The sequence below is a fragment of the Paroedura picta genome, chromosome 1, assembly GCF_049243985.1.
Source record: "Paroedura picta isolate Pp20150507F chromosome 1, Ppicta_v3.0, whole genome shotgun sequence".
Taxonomy (NCBI): Eukaryota; Metazoa; Chordata; class Lepidosauria; order Squamata; family Gekkonidae; genus Paroedura; species Paroedura picta.
This window is the reverse complement of record NC_135369.1, coordinates 154228715-154243296: the sequence shown is the minus strand read 5'-3', so window position 1 is coordinate 154243296 and position 14582 is coordinate 154228715.

The following is a 14582-nucleotide window of genomic DNA, read 5'->3' as shown; positions in this document are numbered from 1 at the left end:
TTGAAAGGAATTCTTCATTTCCTTTCTTTCTCTTCCATTCTTCTCTGAATATAATAATCTTTCTTATCAGTTGCTCATTTAATTGTTTTTTTAAGTCAGAAAAATATAAAAAATGTACACCACTGGAAAAATCCTGAACTAGTCATCCTGGAAGTCTAATTTTATTCAAGGGAGGGGAACTTCTCCTAGAATCTCTGTGGTAGTTATATGTCAGGTAATTTCAGCTTTTTAGTACTACATGCCATCTTTTTTTGTCACAACTGTATCCCACCCTTCTTCCAAGGACCTGGGGTACTATACAGGAGATAATCTTATTCTGTATGCACACTATTCCTGTAAGTTAGGCTCTATTGAGGGACAGCAACTGGGCCAGAGGACCTTCCAGAGTATTTCATAAACTTTAAGCTCAGATATTCTTGATCCAAACCCAGGAGACTACTTCTAGAACCAGATTAGTGATAACCCAAGTAACTGTGTTCCACATATTGAAATACCAGAGATATTGGATGACATCAGGGTATGGAAAATACAAGTTTTTCATGTTTACTATTATGAATGTCATAACTTTTTTTTCTTTTTCTCCTGCCATGTCACATCTGATGTATGAAAATCCCACAAGGCAAGAGATGTTCAGAGGTGGTTGGCCATTGGCTGCCTCTGCCCAGCTACCCTAGTATTCCTTGGTAGTCTCCCATTCACATACTAATTAGGGCTGACCCTGCTTAACCTCGAAGATATGATGACATAAAACTAGCCTAGGCTATGCAGGACAGGTCTAAAACTATTTTATCACATGCTTCTTGGATTTGGGGCACAACTAGCTAAGAGAGAAAAAGAAATATTTATTAAACCAACACCTTTGAACCATAATCCAGTATAAATTGGAACAGTGTCTTCTTAGCATCTGCTACCCGGGTCTCAGTCACCCATTATTCCCACAGTTTGCAATACTGTTGTTTTTATAGCATCAAGTGATTCCTCTCTCCAACCTATTATGTGATTCCTCTCTCTAACCTAGGTGCTTTCGCTTGCTTTCACCATGTATAACCATCAGAGAGTGAGTTGGCTACACACAAGTTCAACTGCATTTCCCTTCACTTTGACCATGCACATCCATTGCGTTTTCTTTTTCATACTGCATTAATTTACCTCTCTTCAGCACTCAGTTTACTTTCCAGTCAATGTTTCCCCTGTGTGTGGTTTTGCAGTAGTTTTCCCCCTTGCTTCACTCCCAAACTGAAGGTAATTCAAAAGCATGCAGATTCCCTCCTTTTCCTCATCCCTCAGAGGACACTCCAACACCACTCACATTGAGGTCATAACCTGACCTCCATAGCTGGATGCTTCAGCTCCAGCATCTCCTTTGGGGGCTCTCTAGTGAAAGAAAGAAGTTGCCAATACCTAGTGTCTACCCCTGCTGGTACTAGTGGAGAGGCAGAGTCGGTCTCCTTCTGCCCACCAAGGAGAGACTCTGCCATTTACTCCCCCACCACCCTTTTAGAGCTCCAAAGAGGTACCTTGGAAAGCTGAAGCACAGGCCAAAACTAACTTTTAAAGCTTACCCTATCAATATTTTTCACCAGTGCTCAAAGTTTAATGATAAACATTTCTATAGACTCACCAGATTTGTAAAAAAAAAAAAAAACCAAAATCATGATGGGAAAAGTTAACAATAGTGGAGATTGAACATAGTGGGTGGGTTTTTAGTTTATTTTTTTGCCACGGTATATTTCTGGATTTGGATTGTGATGCATTTTAGAGTTTTAGGGGGTAATTTTATTGGGGATTTTATGCATATTGTAATCCGCCACGAGCCTTTTCGGGAGTGGCGGGCTAGAAATTTAATGAATAAATGAAGGGGAAAGGACCACTAATGTTCTGCTAAGATGGCTACTCCAGAATAAATACAGCTTGAAGAATTTATTCTATCATTTAAACACGCCCAGTGTGAAACAGGCCAATAAGGAGAGACCAACCATACCACACCCCCCCAAAAAAGGAAGGAGATTTCAGCACCATGACATAATGTCTGGTTTTCCTTATTGATATTGAGACTATATACTCTGTGGTTCCTAAAAGAAAAATTGGAGGGGGGGAAAGGTACAGAGTACACTTACAGCATTTGAAGTAAAGCCCCTACCAAGTCAACTTCAGCAAAACTCAGAAGTGAGTTATGCATGCATAATAGGTCTCTCTCTCTCTCTCTCTCTCTCTCTCTCTTTGATTATATGCAACTCACAGGTTTCAGAACAGTAACAGCGTTTGTGCTGTGAAACAGCTTTCCTAGCCTTGATGCGCCACCTGTACCTTTCCATTTCAGCTGGTTAGGAAATCTATTTGCATATGCTTAGCCAAAGTCTACATTGCTGTTTCCCTCCCACCAGGCAGTCTGGGCTTCCCTCAGAGTGAACCACTCTTTATACTTTGCTTTTGTCTTTTCAATTCATTTTCAATAAAATATTTTAAATTTTTATGAGATTTTTCTTTGCTCATTAACATAACAAGAAAAATGCATAATACAGTACAACTTTGACAGGCGCATTTTATCCTAACAGCCAGGCTAGAGGATATGTGAATGAATGCATTGCGGTTGTTGAATGGCCAAAACGATGCTGTTAAAATTCTGCAAGGCCTTGCAGAAAAATAATAGCATTAGCGTGACTCACAAACCTCCCAGTCTTCTGCAGAAGCCATTATAGAATGCAAACAGTTATGAATCTTACACATCCTGAAATCTTTAACCATCCATCTGCCAAAGATCTTTAACTTGCTAAGGCATTCTATAAATTGCCTTTGAAAAGTGATAAAGCTGCTGAGGCCTTGGGGTTACTATCATTTTTAAAGCAAATATTGTGATTTAAAATTTTAACATATTGAATAATTTACCATCCTTTTTTTAGCTCCATGATGCTTGCATCTGAGCTCAGATCGGTTGCTGAAGAAGCGTCAAGTAATAGAACAAAACACCACGAGTTTTTTTCAGAGGATCTCACGCCCCGGCTGCTGTACTTAAATTTCTATCTAATCCACTATTACATTCCAGTCATGAGAATCATTCCACCAAGTTTCTGTGATGCCTACTAGATCATACCTTTCCATCAGCATGAGAAGTTCCAGCTCTTCCTTCTTATTGCTCATGCTTTGGGCATTAGTATAAAGGCATCTGAATCCTTTTACTTTTGGTTCCCTATGAGCTGGCCTTGCCGGTTGGGCTGCCCCCGATCGGTCTCTTTCCTGACACTCCCTATGTTGATTGTTTCCTTCCCCTTGTGGCTTCAGTTTAAAGCTCTCCTGCTGAATCTCCCCAGGTTCCTGCCAAACACATTCTTCCCCAGCTTCGATAAGTGCAGTCCATCAGGTGCTAGTAGGCCTTCCTCAAGAAAGCCTATCCCATGGTCCCAGAAACCAAATCTCTCCTGCCGGCACCAACTACGCAGCCACTCCATTATCTTCCTCCATTATCTATCATCTCCACATTGGAAGTGTGGCATGGTTTCAATAAGTAGAGGGTCAGAATACAGTGAATGTTTAAAATGTATGTCTGTTTTTATCCTATTAAAAATGGAGGAGAGCAATAGCCATCTAATTGTTCTGATGCTTGGTGAGGTGGACTTATAACTTGCGATGTGTAACATTTTCCCAGGATTTAATTACAGAGTGGAGGAAAATCAATCAACCTACCAAATCAAGCAGATCACATATGGAATTCACTCCTGTGTGATTCGGTTTTATGGCTACATTGAAGCATAATTTCAAATATTTATGCTAATTTGAGATTTGGTTATGAAGGTTATCAAGTTGCGACTTTCGTCTAAAAATCTGTCCCTAAATGAAGAAACTAATTCTTCTCCTCAATGAACCATGAGCCTAAATATTTTTACGGGAATGCCTGATTAAAGTGGTAGTTCATAAAAAGGGCAATGACCAGTTCAAGGACATTTGTCTGCTCACAGCCTTATGGGGAATAATTTTAATGCTAAAAGCCAAAATAGAAGCTGCACAGACTATGCTACTACTACTTATGCACAAACTGAAGAGGATGATCATATCCATAGAAGTAATTGGAACATCAAAGCTGGACAACTATGCCAAGTATCTCACAAAGACTGATGTGATAACTATTGCAGATCAAGCCTCTAAAGCAGTGGTCCCCAACCTGTTTATCACCGGGGACCACTCAACGCCTTTTACTGAGGCCCGGTGGGGGGGAGGGGTAGTTTACTCCTCTACTCTCAACCACTGCCCTAGCGCTCTCTGGTCACTATAGTAATGTTTAAACATCCCTTCAAAATAAGATACAGACATGCCACAACAATGAAGTGTGTTGTAAAGGGCTGGAGGGGATGAAGTAAAAGGCCGGGGGGGGGGGGGAGAAGGCGTCCTTTGGGGCCCACCTCCAATTAGTCGAAGGACCACATGTGGTCCGCAGCCCACAGGTTGGGGATCGCTACTCTAAAGCATCATAACATCTTTTCTTGAGTAAATAGGTTCATTATCAGGTTGATGGTGGGGTGAAAGTCATCTTCCTGGTGGAAAGTTTTCAGGGTTTCTTCACCGTGTGTCCACACGATAAAGATGTGATCAATGAATCGCAAATATAAGAGAGGTCTGAGTGGGTGAGCTGTACCATTTACCTGAAGGAACAAGTTGTCACCAGATCTGAAGGGGTTATAGGTGAGAACAAAATGGCACAGTTTGGTGGCCATCAGCTGTGGTGTTGTTAAAAACTGCATTCCTAATGGCTTGTGATTCATCTTTGAGTGGGTTGTTGGTATACAGGGATTCCACATCCATGGTGGCTAAAATAGTATTCTCAGGAAGGTTGTTCAAAGATTGTATTTTCCTCAGAAAGTCTGTGGTGTCACAAACATAACTAGGAGTATTGATGGCATAAGGTCTTAGAACAGAATCCATATAGCCAGAAACTCCCGTTGTGATAGTGTTTATGTCCGAGACAGTGCTATTGGACTTAACTTTTGCTGAGACTGCAGTGATACACCAAGTGGTCGTTGTGCATTTCCATTAGGAACATCTGACTGAAAGCAGCTGTAAACACCAATAAAGGACCTCTTACTATTGAGCAAAACATTTCATTTGGAGTGAACAATTTGTCTAAGGCTTTTCCAAATGGATTTTTACAACAGACAACCACTCCCACCAGACTACCCCAATGATGTTTGGCCCTAACTGATACGATGTGGTGATGAGAAGCATGGATTGCTGGATTATTTTTAGTCTTACTGTCAAATGAGTTAAGACAGGCCGCTCTTAAAATGCCATGAGAATCAGATTGTACAAGATTGGGTTACACCCATAAGGGGGAATGGATACCCATGGCTGTTTGCATGCATAATCAAGCTATTCAGGAGTATTTTTTCCTTGACCTCCAGGTTCATCATTGGAGGCTAAAGCTCATCATTGGAAGCCCCCAGAATGCACTGCTGATTACTGGGAAAACAAAAAGGCCCCAGAACACAGATGCACACCTTCAACACTGATGAACATGAAGACTAGTCTCATGATTGATGATCAGCATGTTGTTTTGTGTTATTGGGAAGACATTGTAGAAAAGGGGTTCTATTGTCCTTGGGTTGCCAGGTTCCTTGGACCTGTTGTTGGGAGATGAGGTAAACTTACTGAAAGTGGGGAAGAATGCTGAAAATAAATGTAACATGTCTATCATAGCTTTTTGACCAAATACCAAAGCATTGTACTCCTCATCCCCAGTGTGCCTATTTCACTTTCGGGTCATGTAGGCACATTGTGTTTAATTTCAATGTTCTTTCCTGTTTGGGGATAACTCCCTTGCTGAGCAGCTGGGCAGTGATGGAGAGGTGGGGACTAAAAGAAGGGGATCCTCTGCTGCAGGTGCCTGGCATCCCTACTCTTCAAACTTCCTGGATCCTAGCCATGAAACTACTTCAGTTTCCTTTCTAAGTAACTGAGCCATAACTAGACTTATTAAGTTGGAAGGGGCTATACAGACCATCTAGTCCAACCCCCTGCTCAGTGGTGGGGGTGGCAGATAATGGTTTAACATTTAGATTTAGACTGGGTAACATGAATTAAGCATGCTATCATGTGTGTAACCTTTGTTTCATGTGTATTTAAAAGACTTGGCTGTTTATGGTTCATCTCTCTACCAGCTAGTGTGTACTGGGGACTGGTTTAGAACTGTGCTGCAGATTCTTGTCTTATCTGTTCATTTTTGTTTGCTTTAGCTACTTAAATCTTCTCTAAGCATTTCTGTATCATGCATAGTTTTGCCAATTCCAAGATGGAAATTCTTAGAGATTGTCGGGTTGGAACCTGTGGATGGTGGGGTTTGGGGAGAGACCTCAGTGGGGTATGATGTCATGGAGTCCACCCTCTAAAGCAGCTATTTTATCCACAGGAACTCGTCTCCATAGTATGGAGATCACTTGTCATTCCAGGAGACCTCCAGGACCAACTTGGGGGCTACCTGTTTGGAGTAGTGGTTAGGAGTGCGGACTTCTAATCTGGGAAGCCAGGTTTGATTCCCCCACAAGCTGGATGGCCTTGGGCTCTGAGCAGTAATATCAGGGCTCTCTCAGCCTCACCCACCTCACAGGGTGTCTGTTGTGGGGAGAGGAAAGGGAAAGCAAATTGTAAGCCACTTTGAGCCTCCTTAGGGTAGAGAAAAGCAGCATATAAGAACCAACTCTTCTTCTTCTTCTTCTTCTTCTTCTTCTTCTTCTTCCAACCTAGTTCATACACATCATAATGGGCAGTTTGCTTCTGTAGTGTATCATGCAGCAGTGCTTTTCAGGAGGCTTGTTTGATATCAGTAACTCTTAGAGTCTGCAGCTCCCTATTGACAATTGTGTACTACTGGGGTGATAAGAAACCATAGGAATCGAGGCCTCCTGCTTAGGGGAGCCAAATTGACAGACGGCAGGAGCCCTTTCCTCCCCTAATGCCACTTTCCTGTGGTCAACTACCTTTAGAACAGATATTCCCCGCAGCAGCTGTGTGACAGGTCAAACTGAGTCACATCCAGCCAACTCAGATGTTTCTGATGTTGTCCTTGATGTTTATACTCCTTTTATGATATTTTCATTCCTCCCCCCCCATGAATGGAACCTGAGAATTTAAGTCCAAGTAGTTAACTGCTCGAACAGTGCATCGATCAGGAAGAGACGGAACAATGTTGATGAAAGCATTTCAAAATGTGTTTGCTGTCCCATTTGTTCCAAAGACTTCGGTGTTCTTCTGCCAGCGCACATTCACTCCTCTATGTCTGAGTAAGCAAAACACTGCACCAAATTACTTGTCTCTGTGGTGATGGCACTGTTAGCATTCTCCCTGCGCACTCGGTGGACAGAACATATTCATTTAAAACACAACGTACAAACTTACATAGTCAGTAGGTTCCGCACAGTTAATGAGAGAAGACAGCTTTTGAGAATTGCTTTCTAGTGTTCTGCATCTGCAAGATGTAATGATACTGGGCAGTTGGGTATCGTTTGTCACTTAGACCATTCCCATTATTGTGCAACAACAGCAAATGTATATATCCTAAAGCCCATTTACATCATCCGACTGAAATAATACTTCATTTGCAGGCAGAGGAAATGCTACTCAAACAAATCCGTTGGAAGTTGTATAATACTATCCCCAGCGTCTACGAAGGAATAAGAAATGGCACAAGGACTTGTGTCCAACCTCCTTCCTCTTGAACTAGTTCAGATGCATAAGCAAAATGCAAAATTTTATGAAAGGGAGTGTCAGAAAGTTGGAAGAGAAGAGAATGAGGGAAGGTCAAGTGGGATACAGCACCATCACCCCAACTGGGGACCTCTCTCCGGGATGAATAAGGTCATTGTGACATCCACATGGAGCAGAACAATCAACTCCCTCTGCCTTCTTCCCTCCATTTTTGAATACATTTCCCCCAAATTAGAATGTTCACTACAGAAATTGGAGATGTTTCTACAAAAATCACAAAAGTTAAAAAAGGAGGTTAACCACCCACCCCACACACACAAAAAGGAGAAATAATGTTTTAACTTGTTTACACATCATTACTTCAAAAAAGAAAAAAATGTTAAAACAGATGCTGTGAAATTAGTTAAACGATTTTACTCAAATGTCTTTAGTTTCACTTATTGTACAATTACAAAATAATGATCAAATGATCATAATCACTTGTTTGATGGTATGATAACTCAACAATTTTCTAATGAAAAATACAAAAACCCTTGTTTTTTATATTGGTATTTTGCCAAAACTGGTTCCAGATATTGCTTAGCCCATTTTCAAAAATGTACTTTCCTCAGTGGTAATATGCCTTCATTCAATGCTGAACAACTTCAATCAATTTTTTTCAGTTGTCTTATATTATGTTAGGCACAAGGCTCAACTTTTACATTATGTTAGGCACAAGGCTCATAGGCATAAAAGAAGTAAGGAGCAATTGAAGGGGGGGGGAGAAAACAGCAACACCAAGAGGGTTGGGGAGAAAGGAGGAAGCGGCAGCAGGGCAAAGGGTAAAACAAATGACAAAGCAGCCACATAAAGAACCAAATCTGGGAACTTTGTACAAACAAATTCAGCAGGAAGAAAATTCATTCTTGATCCTGAAAATAACAAACCAAGAACCTGAACCTTAATTTATTTATACACCTCTGATAAGAATTATAATAGAGAGATATAAAGTTTATTTTCACTTGTTTCCAATATGATCAAAAATATATTAGAACAGGGGTACTCGTGAAGAGTCACAAGAGATGTCATCCTCCCCCACAAGCTTCTGCTTCCTCTCCTGTCACTCACCCCTTCCGGTTCCTACTTTCCTACTCACCCTCCATCAGTCACAGCGGCTTTTCTCTTCCCCCTCCCTTTGCTGCTTTATGGCTGGTTAAAATCTCTTTCTACATCTGCTTCGTGACATACATATGCGAAGAGAAGTCACCTGCTTTTCTTGTAAAACATAAGAGTAATTTTTTTCATTTCCTTGTTCTTGAGAAATGATTCTTTCCTTTGTATCCTATATGCTTACCCAATCACTCTTTCTGTTTACATTTCTGAGGGAGCATGGCTAAGAAGATATACTCAAAAGAAAGCTCTTCAGGAAAGTGCTTTAGGATTGCCACTTATTATTATTATTTATTATCTATTTGATTTCTGTACCACCCTTCCATATGGCTCAGGGCAATTTCCATGCAACATCACAGGGGGATACATGGAACGAATCAACATACAACATAATCAAATACAACAACAACAATCCAACAGTGGTTCTAAACAACACAACTTCAGTGATCCCAAAAACAATATAACAAGAACAGAAACTTAGCTAAAACCCCTAGAGAGGTCAGACTGGTTCAGGCCATGGAGGGGATGTCTGAAGGGAACCTGTGGTCGGTCTCAGGCAAATGCCTGGTGGAGGAGCTCCCTTTTGCAGGCTCAGCGGTACTGTGGGAGTTTGGGCAGGGCCCTGATCTCTTCAGGGATCTCATTCCATGAGGTGGGGGCCAGGACGGAAAAAGCTCTGGCCCTCATTGAAGACCGATGTGCTTGTTTGGAGCCAGGGATCACCCGCCAGTTGGCGGTAGTGGAGCATAATGCTCTTTTGGGGGTATAGGTGGTGAGACAGTCTCTCAGGTACACTGGGCCCAGATCCCATATGGCCTTTAAGGTAAGAAGCAAAACTTTAAGCCTGATCTGGAATTCAGTTGGGAGCCAGTTGAGTTGTTGAAGTATAGGCCGGATATGAGATGTCCACAACGTATTAGTGAGAATCCTGGCTGCTGCGTTCTGCACCAATTGCAGTTTCTGGGTTAAGGATAAGAGTAGGCCTGCATACAATGAGTTGCAGAAGTCCAGTCTAGAGGTAACAGTCACATGGATCACTGTGGCTAAGTTCAAATGGGTAGCCATGTTGGTCTGAAGTAGCACAATAAAATCAGAGTCCAGTAGCACCTTTAAGACCAACAAAGATTTATTCAGGGCGTGAGCTTTCGAGTGCAAGCACTCTTCCTCAGACTATGAACTCCTTACATGAGAGGGAATATATAGCAAAAATTAATTCTGTTACATTAGTAGACTGGGTCACACAACCAAATACAGCCAACAATAATTCTTTGTCAAAACAGCCAGACACCCTGGAATTCAGTTGTAGTTTACAAAAACATAAGGAGAAACAAAACTGTCTGTGTCTGTGATCAAAGGCTCTCACCTCACCATATGCTGCTTGCCCCATCGGTCTCCATACAATTGTGAACCATTCCTTGCCAATTGCTGGTAACTATCTTATCCCATGGCCAGGGAGTAAAACTCAAAATTCCATTACATTGCCATTACCTTACAGTCACACTATCACAAATAAAATAAATTGTGAGGAATATGGATACAAGGCTGAACAAGGTTAGCATGAATAGTGAATGAATGAACGTACCCAGGACTCAACAAGGACATAGGTTCTTTTATCGTACTATTGTTGTATTTGAGTTTTTGTTGTATTTGAGTTTTTTGCTACATGCCACTGTACCTACCAGCCACATATGTGGCATTATCATAAGAGTGCCCTTGGCATTTTCTAAAGTTTTTTTCAAGCTCAGTAATGAAACGGTTAAATCCTAAATCAGCCATGCTTTCTCTTGAGTGGTCTTTTAGCTCAAGGAGAGTTAAAAATCTCTCACTTGATAAACTGTATTCAGAGGGGCTCTCGCAGCTAGCAATATATGTGAGCAACTTTTACCAATGGACCATGTGGCCTTTTGCTTCCTAAGGCTTAATCCTAAACTGTTTAATAAAATAGAGTATGACAATGAAAATCACATGGGTTACACTAGTGTTGAGTTGTCGGCTTAAGACGGTATTTTTCTGAAATGGAGTGCAAGGAAAATTGCTGAAGGGTTGTTTACAGCAGTGCATTACGACGACATGTGTAAGAAAGGCCTATGACAGTGTCAAAAATATTATACACCTTGGCTGGAGGCTTCCTAGTTTTTGAGGCCCTCGGCTTAAGCCTATTCAGCCTATTGGGAAACAAGGCCCTGTGACTAGCCCAAAGTCACTCAACTGGCTGCATGTGAAGGAGTGGTGCATCAAACTTGGCTTGCCATCTTAGAAACTGCCGCTCTTAACCACTACACCAAGCCGGCTCTCCCCAAGGAACCTCTCATACTTGGGAAGTTCTAATCTGTTTTAAAATCTGATGCAATGGGTTTGGTGCTTCTGTGTATTCCCCAAGTGCTGAAGTTCAGCATGCTATTGCATGAGCAGTAACCCCCAGTCTTCTTGGAAACGGATGCCACAAGGAACAAGCGTCCTCCCTGGAATGCTATTTCCAAGTAGTTCGGATGATAATGAAGTCCCTAGCTGCCTTTTGAACACTGGTTGACAGGAGAGGGGAAACGATATGTCTTCTTTCAAAGCACAGTATGGAAATGATCTATCTCTGCCAAGCAATCGTTATGGAACCCTAAACCAGCAGAGGGAGAAACATTTCCTTTCCCAAAAGCATCGGGAATGTGAGGACCTGCTGGCTCACAATTGCTTTTAAATATGGCTCAATAATAGTGAATATGTCCCTATCTAATACAGAGCCCCAGTTACTGCACTTGAGAGAATATGAGCTCGGCATGCCCTGGAGCAACAAGAAAGAACCGGTGGCTCCATTCCAGAACTGGGCGACCAATCATGCAGCCTAGTCATTTTTCTATTAACCTTGCTGCAGTATCTTGAAGTTGCTCACTTGGGTCCTACTGAAATAAAAGGGCATGCCTGTCAGTAAACCATGCTTGATGTCACATTGCACACAATTTTACTGGTTGGGAAAATAAACCAATTCTTCTCCATTCACAGTGTTAGAAACATTTGCAAATCCAAACAGGGATACAGCATAGGAACACCTGGGAGAATGATCTGCAAAATCCCAGGGTGCTCTCAGCCTCACCTCCCTCACAGGGTATCGGTTGTGGGGAAGGAATGTGTTGTTATGTTTACTAAATATGATGCTCTAGAGTGTGCTTTTTTAATTGTTTTATACCATGGGGCTGATTGTGATAGCAGAACTGAAGGGTGATCAATCAATGAATCAGCTTTGAGCACCCAATCACGTACATCAGAGATATTGGCTGATGTATGCAGTAAGTCTTCTGGTATGGTATTGTGTGAAAGAATGGAGCTAAAAAAAATCAGACCGAGTCCTGTCTTTGCTCAATAAGAGCGTAAAACTTTGATGGCTTAAAGAATCTGATTTGGTTGTTATGTCTTTCTTCCAAGATTTCGGAATAGCTAAGTGGGCACGGGCTTTGAGTGAGGAGAAACCAAGCTCTGCCCTCATCAGAGCTGCACGAGACCCTTTTGGAAGAGCCAGGATTCGTCTGAAGAAAAAGTTCTGAATGAGCTCCAAGCTGTTGGTTATTTGTTCTTTCCAGCCCCAGATGTGATACCATATAGTAGGTGAGGAATGACCTTGGCTGCAAAGAGCTTTAGAGCTGGGCCAACTAGAAACCCTCCCCTGGTGTAGTAAAATCTCAGAAATCTCAGGCTCCAATGATTTTTTAAACCAGGGGCCTTTATAATTGCAAGGTGGGCATTCCAGTTTAGAGTCTCACTGTAAGTAATTCCAAGATATTTAAATGTACTGCACTGTTCTATAGGAATATTGTGTATATTCCAAAGAAATTTTTTAGATCTTTTCCTAAAAACCATAACTTTTGTTTTTGCATAGTTGATGGAGAGGGACTCTTCCTTACAATAAGTACACAAGTTGTTAAGTAGCTTTTTCAGACCAACTCTTGTAAGGGAAACCAGGGCCGTGTCATCTGCATAAAGCAGAATAGAAACCTTTTGCTGACCAACAGAAGGGGGTACAAATTCTGGGCCCGATAGTCTTTGCACTATATCATTGATGTAAATATTGAAAAGCAGAGGGGCTAATACACACCCCTGCTTTACCCCTTTCCTTACTGCAATTTCTTTAGTTAGAGAGCCTGAAGCACCTACCCTAATTTTTGTGCAGGAGAAAGGGAAGGTGATTGTAAGCCACTTTGAGACTCTTTTGGGTAGAGAAAAAGCGGCATATAAGAACCAACTCTTCCTTTTTCTTCTTCTTCTGTGTCAATTCTGTTTTTAACTGGAAGCGACATCAGTGTACTGGCACAATGTCAGCGTGCATCTCTTTTCCCCTTGTTTCCTCTTATGGGTTGCTGACAGGCCAGTAGGTTGTGAATGGGATTCCCAGAAGCCCCTCCACCCACACACACTATGGGAGATCTTACATCCCTACCCACCAACCATTCCTGTTTTGGGAATTTGCATTCAGCAAAAAAAAAAAAAAATCTTGATATGACTTTGGACTGCTCCAATCCCCACTAAGATGCATGGTTGCCAAAATGCTACCAACACACATTAATATTAATACCAGTAGTGGAATATCGATGTTATTACATTTTCTGTAAGTTTGTGCGGATGCAGATTTTAGCATCCGTAAATAAGACGGCAGCTGACATCCCGTGCCTTGCCAACAGTAGTTCTGCACATTTATGAAGTCTTCATTTCAACCCAGCATAATAAGCCTCCTGAATACATCTCCATGATAGAGATACCTTAACAAGCTTGTCATTTCCATTTTTCACACGTTTGCTTTGTGTGTGTCCTCTATCTGAGTGAAGATTCAACTCATTAGGCAACTGCCATAAGCTATTAGTCTGTAACATCATTCAGCTTTTTTAATATTAAAAAAACCCCGTAAAATATAGCTTAAAGAGAGGAACGGTACAAAAAAAGAGAAAGAGCTTTCACTCACTGTCTGTTTCTCTGGCATTGCAGGATCATTAACAAAAATTGGAGTGGAAGTGCAACCATTGTCCTTCACAGAGAGCCTTCAAAAGATGAACCAAACTCAGATTATCAGTCACCACAAAGGACACAATGCCCATTTCCTTCCCCGCCTTCCAAACAGATTAGTAAGTAAGTGAAAGGGGCAACTTGACATTAAAAAGTAAGATTTTATACAATCCCCAGAATATCTTCACTAAGAATTTGTGCACCAAATCATTATATTTGTAATTCAAACTAAAGAGATGAAAATGGCATACTTTGTCCTATAGACTGGCTTCAATGGCAAAGAGACAGTGAACAATTATAAATGCACCTATTTCTACAGATTTTCAGAGCAGTTAGCCTTTATTTTTGACTTCACATTTTGTGCCCACCTTAAGCACCAATGTTTTACCTCTGGCGTATTTGATCTAAAGCTATAATTTAAAAATCTAAAGTGGTATGGAGTGTTACTTTGATATGTGGAAGGGGGGTGTCCAAACTTTTTTTTTTTAATTGCATATTGTCGCAGCTGCACAGTAGCATTTAGTTTGTGCATGACAGTGTCCCATTGTGGGTGTGGGTATTTGACTGTCACGGTCAGAAACCAGTTGCAAGGAATCAGAACAAGTTCATATACATGCAAGCAAAAATAGTGCATGTACAGAAGCAAAAGCATTTAGTTATTAGAACTTATCTCAACACACTTATTCAATAGAATATTCCTCAATATCACATGTAGTGAAATGGGGTCCAAGTAAATGTGGCCACAGCTTACTATTCTCATA